This window comes from Callospermophilus lateralis, unplaced genomic scaffold (assembly GCF_048772815.1).
Source record: "Callospermophilus lateralis isolate mCalLat2 unplaced genomic scaffold, mCalLat2.hap1 Scaffold_300, whole genome shotgun sequence".
NCBI lineage: Eukaryota > Metazoa > Chordata > Mammalia > Rodentia > Sciuridae > Callospermophilus > Callospermophilus lateralis.
Window position 1 is genome coordinate 741,795 of NW_027513641.1, and position 13,649 is coordinate 755,443.

The 13,649-nt window shown below is 36.8% G+C and overlaps 1 pseudogene; it reads right to left on the reverse strand.

Moving 5' to 3' along the window:
- Positions 1-4,202: 4,202 nt before the first annotated feature.
- Positions 4,203-4,957, reverse strand: LOC143386409 (2-aminoethanethiol dioxygenase-like; annotated as a pseudogene).
- Positions 4,958-13,649: the final 8,692 nt, after the last annotated feature.

Sequence of the window (13,649 nt, forward strand, 5' to 3'; positions counted from 1 at the left end):
TTATTCTTTGAGAGATTCACATCTATTTTAATCAGGGATATTAACCTATAATTTAATATCGTTTTAATACAATTGTCTAATACTAGTATCAGGATAATGCTGTACTCATAAAATTAATTGTGATATCTTATTTCCACTTTTCAAGAAGAGTTTAAATTAAAGAATTGGCATATTTTAAAAAATCAGGAGAATTTACCTGTTAATTGGTCTGGTCTTGGGATTTGTGTTTTTAACTAGTTGCCATTTCTTATTTAGATCCCTTACCTATTACAGGCATGTTCTATTTCTTAATACTTCAATATTGGTAAGTTGTATGTTTTTAGAAATTTATCATTTTCTTCTAGGTCATCTGTTTTGTTGCATATTTTCCATAACCTCATAGTAATCTCTGCTGCATGATTTTTCCCTTGTGGAATCAATTAGAATATTTTCTTGTTCATTTCTGATTTAATTTATTTGAGTATTCTCTTTTCTGATTTTTATTTTAATCTCAGTAATTTTTATTAGTTTGGCTTACCTTTCTAAGAAAATAAATTCTCACTGATTGTTGACTTTTTCTCTATTATTTTATAATTCTCCCTTTTATTTATTAGTGCTTGATTGTATTTATTCTGTATTTTAATGACTTTGTGCTTACTTTTCTGGTATGTTGCTCAGTATAGAGTGGTTTTCCAGAGTATGTGAGGCTCTCGGGTCTATCACCAGCACTGCAAAAAAGATCATAATAGTAACATTAGGTAGGCTGTGTAAGCTCTCCTTTGTTTTTGCAAAGTTATTGAATTTACTTATTCTGACAAAATTTGCTATAAACTTCCTGGTTTTGCTACTTCTCTTAAGTTTCTGAGTTGGGTTTTGATTTTCATTTCTCTCAAGATACATTCTACTACACATTCTGATTTCTTATTTGCTTCATTTTTTTTTGTTCAGGAGTATGTTGTTTAATTTCTACATACTTATAAATTTTCCCATTTTTCCTTTCTTTTTTAATTTCTAGTTTCATTCAACTGTAGTCAAAAAACATACTTTATATACAGTGTCAATGTTCTTAAATTTTTTACATTACACACAATCTGTCCTAAAAATATATTTTGTGTACACTTGAGGGAAAATGTGATTTATTTCTTTGTTGATTGGGTGTATTAGTGTATATATTTCTATAAATTTAATGTATTACTAATTGTTATAATATCTAATACTTTTATAATTTATTATATAGTGATATGCTTTTTGGACAGTACATGTACTTATTTCCTGTTATCCTAAAAACAATACACCTTAATAGCAGTATTTCTTTTTTTCTTTTTTTAAAAGGGTTTAATTTGGTTCATGGTTATAAAAGTCAAACTCAAAGGCCCACATTTGTTTATGGCCTTTTTGATTGTAGAGTTAAAGATGATGCAAGGCATCGCATAGTGAGAGACATGAATGCTCACTCCTGTTGATAAAACATACTATCATTTCCATTAATTAAAAGCAGCAAGTGTAAATTCAACCCATCAAATCATAGTTAAAAAACTCAAAATCCTATGTAGGTACATAATATTCTGCATTCATATAACCAGTCACTGCCAAGATTAGGGAATTTTAAATCTTCAAAAGTATTTAGATACCTCTCATCAATAAAAAGCAATTATTGCATTTACTATTCAAAAGGAAAAAAAGCAATTAATATTGTTTGCTCACTAGTCTTTCCTAGGGAAAGATTATTTTTATACCACAGATCCTACAAAATCAATCTATATTACAGAATTATATGGAAATACAGTAACAGCACACTTAGTCTTGACTAACAGTTTATGCATAGAGGTGCAAGAATTTTTCTGCACCACATTTCCTTTGTAATGAGCATATTCTCTCTGTAATGTCTCATTAAAATGTTATATTTTTCACCATTAATTTACTCAGACTATATTAGTGAACCCAAAGTTTCCTTTTTCTCATTAAACTAAACCACATATAGATAATATTGCCATATTGGACTGGAATAATTTATTCCTTTGAAAAGTATCTTAAGCTTTTTTTTTACAAATTGCTTATAATTGAGAATGTTAATACTTTTTGTAATTAAGTCTTTCATTATTCTTTATTGCTGTTCAATTTCCAGGATGTGTTTCTATAGTTAATGTACTCCAGATTTTATTGTAACACGTGCAACACTACAATACTATTAACAACCCTTGTATATTAATCAACTTTTTGCTACAATGTAATTTACAAGAGTATGTGAATGATAATTACACACATTATTGTGCTAGGAATAAATTTTATTTAGTGAAGTTTTCTAAGAAGATCAGCATTTGCATACCTAAAACTGAAAGACCTGAAGAGCTGCTTCAGATTGCCCTCAAGGCTTTTTTAACCCACACTAGCAGGAAAAATACAATAAGGTAATTTTTGCAGCCCTGGAGGAATTGCATGGTATTATGCCTGTGTCAGGATTTACAAAATGTTTTCAATGGCATGTGGTGTGGCATCTTTTCTGTTTAAGAGGAAAAATTCATTCTTCAAGAATTTGCTTTTTCATACTATTTTAAAAATTGTAAAAAAAAATATTATTTACTCTGGGTCTCTGAAACCTAGTGTGCATCAAGAGGGAAAGGCACATATTGTTCCTTTATAGAGGCAACACTTTTCAACAATAGTAGTAAATCACTTTATTATGAATATTAGAACTCTACTGCCACATGACCAAGTCAATCAAGAGGGCTTAAATGACAGCTGGGCAAATTTTAATGTGTTTAGTTCTGCAGTTCATTTTTATGAAAAGTTATGTGAAATAAAAGAATCCTATAAATAGTAAAAGGAGGTAAATAGTGCTCTATGGCTTAATTAAATGGTGTTAATACATTTGTACATAAGGTAAAGTTTCTCTGCCTACAAAAAGGACAAAAACATCTAGAAATAGCACAACTGTTTATATTAAGAGTTGAGAGCAGGAAATACTTCATTCTAAGTTTCGGTGCCCTAAATAGCTAGTAATACAGCTATTTATTTTTTTCTTTAGGCTAGATCAACCATTCCTTCCACCTCTTCATTCTACTCCTTCCTACAGAAATCCACATCAAATGAAAGAAATTTACAGCACACTATTATTTGAGGATAAAGGCTAAGGCAACACTTCTAGCAACCCAGCTAGAACCACAGCCCTCTAGAACAGTAGAGTTCCTGGGAGAATGTGAAACAGATATCCAAACAATATTTGCCTACTTTTACAGAAAGATACTGGAAATAAAAGGGGCATGGAATTCAACAGTTGGCTAGAGGTGTTTTACATTCAGTTGTTTGGAAGAATAACCAATTTAGGTTCTCTGAATCTTCTGGTTAGAAAACACAGGATTACATTATTAACTCTTAAAGTACATTGAGACAAGAAAAAAAGTTACTTGAGGATAACATGGTCTTTGCATTTAAGGTAAATCTGCAATAAGAGACCTGCTCAACTCACAGATCTGGAGATTCTTTGGGGAAGATGAGCCCTAAGTGACCAGCTGTTACTGAGATATACAGGTGATTACTTAGTAGATGCCTGCCAATGTAAACCAGATGTGGCTACCGGGCAAGCTTAAGAAAGAGAATAAATCTTGTCCTTGACATGCATAGTTGTTTTTACAGTGATACCCAAATTCTGAAAAGATGATTGACTTTTACAGGGAATTAATTAGACAAGACAGCTCACTTTCAAAGTAGCTCAACTCTTAGAATTTCCTCTGTAACAATGAATTGAACTACAAACACTTCAAAACACTGGATCATGCTCAGTCAATAAGTTAAAACTATGAGGATCAAAAGGTTATAATGGCAGCAGTGAAAGACAAATCCTATTTACCAAAGGGTTTTGATTAAGATAATCATTTAGTATTTTCTGTACAGAATGGGTTACCAAGGAAGAATATTTTCATTATGGCTATAGGGTGAAGGCCTTTCAAAGTCCCTTGCCCACTCCCACAAATCAAATCCCCAGTGGCAATGAAAGTACCAGGATATCTAGCCTCCCTCCTACCCTGCCCCCAAAACCATACCAGGTGTCTGTAGTCCAGTCGCCCCTGCTTCACAACCTGCAGAGGAATCAGCTGCTGCTCACTTCAGTAAATCCAATACTAAGCATAGGGGGGAGAGAGAGAGCTTTTGTGCAGGGCCACAGCCAGCCAGGCTGATAAGGGTATGGCATGTCTTCTGCCCAATGTTCCAAGGCGCCATTTGCTTCAAGAGAAGACCTGGAGACCTGAATAGGGCTCTCCCTAGCACAAGAAGTCTTCAGCCTGAGGGGTTTACAGGAGCCACACCTCTCAGGGCAGGTCATTCTCAGAGCCAGAAGCCTCCTTGGGTCTGGTAATAGTGGCAGTCACAGCCATCCCTCCAGGTTGTAAGGTGGGGCCAGGATGTCCAGGAAGGCAGCGGGTCCATCCACCACGTAGATCTGTTGCAGCTTGGCCCTGTGAGGCGTGAGGATGCAGAGGCCGCTGACTTCAGTGTACTCAGCCATAAAGTGCCAGCACTCCTGGCCAACCGCCTCCCAATCTAGGGCCTGAAGTGGGGGCTTGAACTACTGCTCTGGCAGCAGGGACCGTGGTTGCTGCCCGCTCTCCGCCTCCAACTTGTCAGTACAGCTGATGTGCACGTGCCATAGAGGACCTTGAGCTTATCCTGCATGCCAGGGTGGTCGTGCAGCGGGATGGACGTGCAGCTCTCCAGCAGGAATACTCCAAGGCTGAAGCCATCTGTCTCCTAGACATGCATGTAGGTGACCGGCGGCAGATTGGGCAGCAGGTTGTGCGACAGCGATTGGGGCGTGGCCTTATGCGGGGCCATGTTGAGTCCTTGGCATGAGCCTGGGTCAGCAGACTTTTCAGCTTGCTCAGGTTTTCCGGGAAGCCAGGCGGCATTGCTACCTCGGAGCCAAACGCTGAGCCAAGATCGGCAGTGCAGTGGCTGTCCCCGCTGCCTTGAAAGTGAGGCATGCCCAGTTAGTGATCAGTTAGGTCAGGGAAGACGTGTTGTCTTGGGTCTGCTTGGCTGTTTCTAAGTGTGCTGGGCCGGCTCCCTGCTTTCCTCTGACCTTTGCGGTCCATGGCGGCTGCCACGATGGCTAGCAGCCCTGGACTAAGTGGAAGGCCCCTTGCAAGGATCTTCCTGTGGGGTTCATGGCATGCCAGCCACCGTCACTATTAAATATTTTAAAAATAGGGCCTAGCACCTAAGGAATGCTCATTAAATGTTTATTGGTGATGAATTCTATTTATTTGCAAACATATATATTTATCCCTACATATTGTTCATAGACCCCTAGTGGCATTGCATAAATCATTTTTCTCTGTCTTGCTATGGGTTTGTTGGTGTGAGGCAGCTGTTAGGGATGTTTCTGCTTTGAAGATCCAAAGTCTCCTTTACCTGCAAAATCAAAATCCCAAGATCTAGACATCAGATCAAGTATGAGGCTACATATCTGGGATATAGTATTTTGTTATTTCACCCAATTCTGCAAAGTATTTGGAAACTGTTGCTGCCCCACCTCGATCATAAGGGAACATGCTGACATGATGGGGATGGCAGGTTGGGAAGATAGATGGATCTTGGGTCTTTAACCACATGCATCATCATGACACAAAATTATCCAACTCTGGACTAGTCCTGTTTCTGAGCAACTCCCTATGTTGAAATCTCTCTTATTTGGGGCTTCTGCTACTGGGAGTTGAATGCATGCTAAGCAATCCTGATTCCCAACTGCTTACAGGATATAGTAGGAGTTTCTTATAAATTGTATTGGAAGACCTGAACTGCCCCATGTTGCCAGCTTCACTTCAGCAGTTTTCTCCGTTTATGTACTATCTACCCTTCCTCTGTGTGCTCCAGACTCTATGTCTGGTTTGAAGTTTTGTAAATATGCTCTCCCTCATTCTCACCTACTGCCTTGTCTGCTAGATGTTCGTCTAACCCCAACCCTACCCATTTTTAAGGTTGTTAAGAATGCAACGTGAGGTGCACTCTCTTAACAGATTTTTTATTTATATAAAAGCTGGTTAACTCTAGACACAATGTTATAGAAGAGATCTCTAGAACTTATTCAGTTGAAACCTTATACCTATTTAAATCAGCTCCCTACTTACATCTCCCTGCAGACACTAAAAACCACTATTCTACTCTGTACTTTTGTAAATTTGACTGTTTCAGTTGTGTCATATAGGTGAATCATGTAGTATCTCTCCTTTTGTAACTGGCTTATTTCACTTAATATATTGTTTTCAAGGTTTATACATGTTTTTAGATATTTTAGGATTCCTTTCTTTTTGAAAGTGGCATAATATTCTAAATGTCTGTATACACATTTTTTTTTTATCTATTTAGCCACTGATTGACATTTAGGTTATTTGACATCTTGGCTACTGTGAGTAGTGCTAGTCTTTTGGTTTTTTATAACAGTCATCTTGTCAGGTTTAATGAAGGATAAAAGTCATGTGGTCCTATCAATAGCTACAGAAAAATCAGTTCATATTCTTTCATGATAAGAATTTTCAACAAACTAGGATCAGAACATAATTAGAGGTTATATATGACAAGTCCACAGCTAATATCATATTCAATTGTGAAAACTGGAAAGATTTTCTTCTAATATCAGAAACAGTATGCAAATGATGCTCTCTCTTAACTTTTCTATTCATGTTCAGCACAATACTAGAAGTCCTTGTGGGAGCAAATAGGGGTTGGGGGAAGAAAATACACTTGATTAGGAGATAAAATTGATCCTGTTTGTGGATGATATACCCTGAAAGAAAACCCTTGGGAACTGGGGCTGTAGTTTAGTGGCAGAGCACTTGCCTAGCATTTGTAAGGCACTGGGTTCGATTCTCAGCACCACATAAAAGTAAACAAATAAAATAAAGGAATTTTGTTCACTACAAGTACAAAAAAAATTATTAAAAAAGAAAGGAACAAAAAACCTTTGGACTGGGGTTGTGGCTCAGAGGTAGAGCACTCAGCATGCATGAGGCATGGTGTTTTATCCTCAGCACCACATAGAAATAAACAAATAAAATAAAGATATTGTGTTCACCTATAACTAAAAAATAAATATATTAAAAAAAACTCAAATACACCACAAAAATCTGGTAGAACTAATACATTAATTTAGAAAAGTTGTAGGATTAAAACACAAAGAAACAAAGAGCTGTCACATTTCTATGTACTAATAACAAATTATCTGAAAGGAAAATAATACCATTTACAATAGCATCAAAAAGAATAAATTATCTAGGAATAAACTAAGGAGGCAAGAGACTTGTACACTGATTCTGCAATATGTTGATGAGAGAAATTGAAGAAGACACAAACAAATAGACATGCCTCATTCATGGATTGGAAGACTTAATGTACAATAAGTGTACTACTCCAAACAACCTACAAGTTCAACACAATCTTTATCAAAATTCCATTTGAATTTTTACACAATGAAAAAAAAATTTAAAATTCAATTAGAAAAACAACTGACTGTGACCAGCCAAATAAGTCCTGAGTAAGCAGGACAAAGCTGGAAGCATCACATTACCTGGTCTCAAAATATGCTACAAAGTACTAGAAAGCACAATAGTATAAAACTGGCATAAAACAAACAATGAAACAGAATAGAAAGCCCACATATTTACAGTCTTTTTTTGACAAAGGTACCAAGAACCCAGAGGGGAGAAGAACTATCTCTTCCATAAATGCTGTTAGGAAAATTATGTATCTACACACAAAAGGATGAATTGGGTCCTCATCAACAATTACATTCATTGATCAACTCAAAGGTGACATATATATGGATATGCCACAAGGAAACCCATTCTGCTATATAATGAATATGCACTAGTCAAGATAGATTCACATTGCCAAAAATTTGGGAAATTCGCAAAATATATCTCCTTTTGAAATTTCAAATAAGGATATATTACAGTTTCATATTACAAATATTATGGTAAAACAATCAACTTCAGAGGGACTAAAGATAAATGTACCAGAAACTATAAAACCACAGGGAGACAATATAAGAGGAAAAGTTCTATAACACTGATAAGGGCAATGATTCTTTCAGATATAATTCCAAAGAAAATGTCATCAAATGGAAAAAAACTTCACAGCAAAGAAAATGATTAACAAAGTGAAGAGAGAAGCCACAGATTGGGGGAAAGTATTTACCAACCATATATCTGACAAGTGTATTACCCAAAATATATAAAGAACTCAACAGCAAGAAAACATGACTTGATATTTTAAAAAAATGGGCAAAAGATTGAAATGGTCATTTCTCAAAAGAAGACCTGTAAATGTCGAATAGGTACATGTCGAATGAAAAAAGATGCTCAATGTCACTAATCATCAGAGAATGCAAACTAAAACCACAATGGGCCATCACCTCACTGTAGTTAGAATGGTCACTGCCCAAAAGTTGAAAACTAAGGGGTGCTGGGGAGGGAGCAGAGAAAAGGGAATCTTTGTGTATTGTTGGTGATTGCTTAATTGTGTCTGTCTTTTCTTGCGCTACTTTCCTTTTTTAGTAACTATGTTATCTTGAACTGTATTTAGATGTTTTAATTACTCATAAATTTTCTTCTGAGGTCTGCAGGAGTGGACTTTCAAAAGAATGCTGTGCCCAAGTGTCCAGGGTCTGGATATTGTTAGTTTTCTCTTGCTCTTCAGTATGATTTCCTGAACCTCATGGTTTTTCAAAACTTGTGGTTTAATAAACCCAGATCTGATACACCAGTGATTGTAGACATGAGCAGATCCACTCTTTGTTAGCACTTAGATAAAATCCAGTACCTGTAGTTTGAACTGATGTGTAGGTGACCATCCTATCCATTTCACCTTAGTTTTTTTTTTTTTTTGGAAAAAAAATATGGTTTTATTTTCCCTTAAGGTCATTCACTGCTTTAGGATCTGATGAAACATGTAAAAATACTTGTTGGTAAAGGCAGGATGTTCTTTTACTTTCGTGAATACACTTCCATCCTGCTCCTACTTTGTGTTTTACTCATACAACTAAATTATATGCTCCAGAATAAGCTGTCCTCTAATCTGATTGCTTTGTCTTTTGTAGTCCTGGATTTTATTTCCCTGATTCTAAATGTATGACTGAGGCAGAAGAAGCACTGCTAGGAGGACTTGGCTCTTGTGGGTTCAGCTCTGGTTCTCTAAGTCAAGAAGCAGGTTGCAGGAGTTACAGAGCAGAGCTTACACATTTTCAGAAGCAGATGCAGTTTAAGTAACAAGATTTGTTTGTTTATATACTGAAATCAATATATTTTTGGTATGTTTTCTATATTATTTACTTATTGACAATCATTTTCAAATTCTTTTTAAGATGCATGTTGTCTTAAATTTTGAGACTGCAGAGTTTTCTGAATATCTTCATAAATATATAATGAGCTGTTAGCAAAGGTCCCATTAAAACTGTGTGGTATGTAAACATGAATTTGAACTGGAAATTAATAATTGTTATTGACAGACTAAAGAGATGGATATGAAATGTCAAAAAGAATACTTTTTTAAAAAGTACCGCATTTAAATTTCAAGCAACACTGAATAGTTTTGAGTTATATTGTTTTCTCCTCTCTCTTTTTTTAAAGGAAGTATAAAAAATTACTCCTTTCTGAATTGAAAACAGTTATGATTGATTCCAACTACTGCATGAAGATTCTAGGTCATGCCAAAGATTATTCTGTGAATATTAAGAAAAGAAGGAAAAATGAAGGAGAATCTGTAAGACAAATGGGACCTAAAACTTATGAAATTATTTCAGCAGTTGATAGAGAGTTATAGCAATAATTCCTTTAAAATATATTGTTTAGAGATTCTTTATCTCATTTCTGTATGCCTAATACTGGAATTTGTCTCCCCTCCCATTTACTAAAGGTTTTTCTTCAAAAAACAATAATTAGGCACAAAAGCATTCATGTCTCTCTTTCTCTCTATTTAAGGAATCACCCTCATGGGAAGCTGAACATCTCAAGGGCTATCATTCGGGAGCCACCTAGAATAAAGTGGCTGTGATCCCAAGGTAATTTTCAGGTATGAGTTTCTAACAGTAATAATAGAAGGTGTAATGCTTCTATTCAGCTTTTATTTTCCAATGAATAAAATAGTTTAATACATCTTACCAGATAGTTGAAAGTGAGTTACTGATTACAGATGGTTTATTTGGTTATTTTTCTGACTAATAACATTTATTTTTCCTCTATGAATATTTTAGATATTTTAGCTTTTATTGGTCAGCTTTAGTGAAAGCTTTAGTGTTTCAAGTGCAGGGATTTTTGTGTGACCGTATGTGTGTGTGTGTGTGTGTGTGTGTGTGTGTGTGTGTACAGTTTTTGGACTGTACAGTTTTGTTGGGGAATACATCACATACCATGCAATTCACCCACTTGAAGTGCACAATTCATCAATTAACTGTTATTGTTGTGGTAAAATCCACATAACATAAAAGTAATCATTTGCTCATTTTAAGTGTGCAGTTTAAGTGGCATTGAGTACACTTACACTATTGTGCATCTGTCACCAATATCCATCTCCAGGATGCTTTCATCTTAAGAAACTGAAGCTCCATACCCACTAGGCACTCTCTCCCATTCTTCCCTCCTCCATGCTCCCAGCAACCAACCATCCTACTTGGGCTTCATGAACTTGACTACTCAAGGTGCTGGTATAATTCCCTGAATGCAGTCTTTGGCCTTTTGAAACTGTCTTATTTTACTTAACTCAGTGACTTCAACATTCATCCATTTTAGTCTGTGGTCAGTGCAGATGGTGTGAAAGGTCTGGTCATGCAGCAAAATCCTCAGGGAGTTTAAATTAAAGACACAGACACCATTTTATTTTTAAACCAGCTCCTGGATGGCTCCTCAAACCCTCAGTTTCAAGCTCCCCAAGGGGGTAGCCAGGTTTTACTGAAGATGAGAGAGAGAGAGAGAGAGAGAGAGAGAGAGAGAGAGAGAGAGAGAGAGAGCGCCTGATAGGGAGAGGGCATTTATTGGAGAACAAAGGATTCCGGGGAAAATCCCATCCAATGAAGGTCAAGGGGGGCAGTGTGGCAAGGTCAGGTGTGATGATTGAATCTTTGGGGCAGTGGTGAGACATGCCTCCACATGGACAAACTTTCGAACCCAAGAAGGGTGGGGAAGGCTCTGCCACATTAAAAGTGACTGAGCACCTCACACCCAGCTGGGGAGGAATCTCAGTCATGTGCAAGGATGGTATCCCACAGTCGATGTTGTAGAGTGGGACTAGGTTTTTTGTAAGGCCAAGTAGTATTTCAATGTATGTGGTCACAGATCATGTGGTGCATGTGCAGATCAGTTTATTGATCCATCTATCCATCTATCCATCCAAGGGCTTGAGTTGCTTTTATCTTTGGGCTATTGTGAAAATACTGGGGCCATGAACATAGGTGCATCTCTTTCAATTGATTTTTTGAAGGCTTTCAGCTATACACCCAGAAGTAGAATTGCTAGTAGTTAAAGTTTTAAAGAACTGTTGTACTATTTTCTAAAGTGGCTGCACCAATTAACAGTACCCTTAATAGGTCTATAATTTTAAACACACAGAATCCTAAAGACCTCAGCCAATATTAAAGTTCCAGTGACTTCTAAATGAAATGTCTTCTGAAAGCATCATATCATGAGTATTCCAAGTCCAAGTAGCCCCTGGTCTACCAACTCTGTGACAGTGGGAATTTTACCCCAGCATGTACTTCGCACCATGCCCCAGTGAAGCCTTGCATGTGGAAGAGGTCAAGGTTTATCTGTTGGATAATTGTTTCTATGGACAATGACCTTAGAGCTTAATCATGTCGCACTTGTCAGAATAGCTGGCGACCAGTACCTGAGGTAGCATTGTGGAAACCGGGGTATCATGGGACCCTCTTGTCTGTCTTTATAGCATGTGTTTGAGGCAAATGACAGCTCTCCTTGTTGGTTTGCATCAGTTCACTTTAGTCCTCAATGAATAGAAAAGTATTGACATTCCCTGTGCTTCTAGAATGCAGAGTGGTTTTAATTTAGAGAGACTAATGATAGTGTTAATCTTACCCTTCATTCCTAAACCCAGCCCCTTTCCTGCCCTGCATCCTGTGCAGTCTGGCTTCTCTTAACCTACACAAGGAGCTGTGAAGCCTGGGAACCACAGAGCTCAACGTTCAGCTGCTTAAAGAAGGGAGCATCATTCTTCCAACCTAAAAAACAGTCCTACAATTTAAAAGCAGAATTCCATTTTCCCCAAGGACACTTTCAGTAAACCAATCCCCCCTCAAAAAAAAAAAAAAAAAAAAAAAAAAAAATATATATATATATATATATATATATATATATATACACACACAGAACAGTTTATTGATCTATCTATCTATCTATATCCCTCTATATGTGTGTGTGTGTGTGTGTGTGTGTGTGTGTGTATATATTGCAAATTAAATGCCCCCCATGAGCTTGAGTTTTAAAAGACTTCAAAGAAATTCAAATGTCTTCTCCCATCCAGGAATTTCAAATTCCAGTCTTCATACTGGTAAGTTGGCCTCAAGTAGGTTTTTTAAAAAAAGGGGAAAAATAGGAGACTTTTATTCTCCCCAAGAAAAATAAATTGCAAGAGGACATATAAAATGCTGAACATTATGTGTTAGCTTGATAGAATTCTGAGCACTGAGGTCTGCAATGAATGCCTGGTTAAGAGGTTCATGTCAAGCAATACATGAATCATTTCAACTAGGATTTTTAAAGCTTTCAGTTATTGTTTTCGTCATTAGCAATTCAGATTACATTTATAATGGTCTCCCAACGGCCTTTCAGTAGCCTATCTTATACTTTGAGCAGAAAGAAAAATAACTCTTAATGCAGAAATATAGTGCAACTTGATACAACTAGATGCACAAATGAGGATAAAAGCTCAGAGCCTGAGGTATCTAGTGGGGGTTGAGAGGAAATGCCACACACTCATGCACACACATGCAGAGAATTGTTAAAAATTTCCAAGAGTAAATTTTACAAGACCAATGCTCTAATTCTTGAGCTATGGAGCCAACTCCAATAGTAAATTTTCATAGTAGTCTTTCCTGGGAAAGAGAAAACACAATTATAGTCTTCAGGGTTCTTAGGTCCTGAAATACTCTCATTCCCACACCTTAAGTACCTCCTGTGTTTTAATCTAAATATTTGAGTACCTCTCTGCTGTCCTGCACTTTCCACCCTGATCCTCTCTGGGAGATTCAGTTTTCAATACTTTTGTTAACCTTTTTTTTAAAGCAAGTAAATTTCAACATACAGGTTTCAACATATAAAGTCATCAGTGCCCAGAAAATGTGGTATTTTCCAGCACTCCTCACAGCATGTACTTCAAACCTGTCTTTCAGGGCTTTTGGCTGAGGCCATGTGTTAGTTTTGAAGACCAAATTTCAATATGTTGGTGACTGGACTTATACACATCAGTCTTGCCTTTTCGCAGCTTCTTTTACAGCAAAGAATCTTCATCTTGGAATTTAGAAAGAAGCACAAGTCTTTTGTTTTATTTTTACACCAGTTCTGCTCAAGATGGGCTCCTTTTCTTCTATCATCTGCCGCCTCCTGGGCTAAGTTGGGCAGGCAAGCGGACTAAGCTGCTCACTGTTCTTGTTGACAAATACAGAAGTATCT